Raw genomic sequence first — 2511 nt, forward strand, 5'->3', positions numbered from 1 at the left:
AAAAATTAACATTTTACTTGTGTGGGGTTATGTGTTGTGCAAAAATTAACATTTTACTTGTGTGGGGTTATGTGTTGTGCAAAAATTAACATTTTACTTGTGTGGGGTTATGTGTTGTGCAGAAATTAACATTTTACTTGTGTGGGGTTATGTGTTGTGCAAAAATTAACATTTTACTTGTGTAGGGTTATGCGTTGTGCAAAAATTAACATTTTGCTTGTGTGGGGTTATGTGTTGTGCAAAAATTAACATTTTACTTGTGTGGGGTTATGTGTTGTGCAAAAATTAACATTTTACTTGTGTGGGGTTATGTGTTGTGCAAAAATTAACATTTTACTTGTGTGGGGTTATGTGTTGTGCAAAAATTAACATTTTACTTGTGTGGGGTTATGTGTTGTGCAAAAATTAACATTTTACTTGTGTGGGGTTATGTGTTGTGCAAAAATTAACATTTTACTTGTGTGGGGGTACGTGTTGTGCAAAAGTTAACAATCTACTGTTGAGAACTCGTACGAACTTATATTTGTTTCTCTTTTAGTAAAAGCGAAATAGTTATTTTATAACTGATATACATTTACTTTGCAAAACAAGAATTGTTCAACCCATGACTCATTTTCTGAAAATGTAAGTGCTGCACTAAAACTTTTTATAGTTGTTAGTCATTTAGGGCTAGGTGCAGTGGTTTATGCTTCTGCCTTTTAGCCCAGAAAATACAAATTGTAAGCTAAGAAATGTTAATGCATACCTTGCAGAGAAAACCATAAGTTTGTGTTTTCTGTTATTTTATAATTCGATTCCCAATTGACTATATGGTAATTTGCCGGCACAGGAATAGTTTAGGTCATTTATCCAACTATATATAAAGCCACGTTTCCATTTATGTTATACAGGGAAGGTAAAGATACTTCTTTATCAACTCAATTTCTAAAGAACCAAACTGTGGTGGAAACAACATCAGATAAAAACAAAGCTGGTCAAATCGTTAAGTTTAACACTTTGCAAGAAGCTACAACAGCTATTCAAAATGTTGAAACGGACACCTTGACCAAATTTATTTTCTTGAGAAGAAAAAAAAATGGTATGTTAGTAAATTTGTAAATTATTTGTACATATATATCTCACATAATCCTGAAATATATATTTTTATTATTAGATTTAAGAAAAAGTAAAGTTCAATGGGATGCACAAGAAAATCAACATCAACAAGGCAAAATCAAATAAAACTTTTACATGTTCCCATAAGTAGTAACGTGGATTTCGTTACTGTTGACCTCCACAAATGTATGCCTGGCCAAAGCTTTAAACTAAGCAAATGCTCTTACAGAGCAACTTACACTGTTTCGTGTATGCTTGGCCAAAGCTTTAAACTAAGCAAATGCTCTTACAGAGCAACTTACACTGTTTCGTGTATGCTTGGCCAATGCTTTAAACTAAGCAAATGCTCTTACAGAGCAACTTACACTGTTTCGTGTATGCTTGGCCAATGCTTTAAACTAAGCAAATGCTCTTACAGAGCAACTTACACTGTTTCGTGTATGCTTGGCCAATGCTTTAAACTAAGCAAATGCTCTTACAGAGCAACTTACACTGTTTCGTGTATGCTTGGCCAATGCTTTAAACTAAGCAAATGCTCTTACAGAGCAACTTACACTGTTTCGTGTATGCTTGGCCAATGCTTTAAACTAAGCAAATGCTCTTACAGAGCAACTTACACTGTTTCGTGTATGCTTGGCCAATGCTTTAAACTAAGCAAATGCTCTTACAGAGCAACTTACACTGTTTCGTGTATGCTTGGCCAAAGCTTTAAACTAAGCAAATGCTCTTACAGAGCAACTTACACTGTTTCGTGTATGCTTGGCCAATGCTTTAAACTAAGCAAATGCTTTTACAGAGCAACTTACACTGTTTCGTGTATGCCTGGCCAATGCTTAATATATTACATATCGGTACAATATGGCATTGTCGAGGTTGGTTAACATCTCCATTGTTTTCACACCATGGCATTGCGAAGGTTCTCCTTTCAAAACCTAACGATCACGCATATAAAGCGACCTCATGGGTGCGTGGTGGAACCGCTGACATTTAATTAATTTTTCTTCCTCTTAAGACTGTACACAGTACCCGGCGTATGAATTCGCATGCGAAGAAGATATTAGGTACAAGGCTTGATGCAGCCACTCCTGTAGTCATGTGTATGGGAAAAGTAGAATACAAACTAGTTAACAAAGGTTTCACTAAGAAATTATCCTAGGCAACCGCTCTTAGTTTTCCAAATAAATAAGAAGCCAACATTGGTTAAATTGTTTTTATTTTTTAAATTGATTTACGCCTTTTCTTCACTTTCCTATCCACTGCACTCTCCACCTTTTTGCACAACACATAACCCCACACAAGTAAAATGTTAATTTCTGCACAACACATCACCCCACACAAGTAAAATGTTATTTTTTGCACAACACATAACCCCACACAAGTAAAATGTTAATTTTTTCACAACACATAACCCCACAC

General features: G+C 35.2%; 1 long non-coding RNA gene across 1 annotated transcript; it reads left to right on the forward strand.

The window, feature by feature from the left end:
* The first annotated feature begins 229 nt into the window (after nucleotides 1–229).
* LOC149730131 (uncharacterized) lies at nucleotides 230–2294 on the forward strand. The gene is made up of 3 exons (XR_016385774.1): nucleotides 230–624; nucleotides 891–1078; nucleotides 1154–2294. It is a non-coding gene; the product is annotated as an uncharacterized LOC149730131 (long non-coding RNA).
* The last annotated feature ends 217 nt before the right edge of the window (nucleotides 2295–2511 follow it).

This window comes from Ciona robusta, chromosome 10 (assembly GCF_009617815.1).
Source record: "Ciona robusta chromosome 10, ASM961781v2".
Taxonomy (NCBI): domain Eukaryota; kingdom Metazoa; phylum Chordata; class Ascidiacea; order Phlebobranchia; family Cionidae; genus Ciona; species Ciona robusta.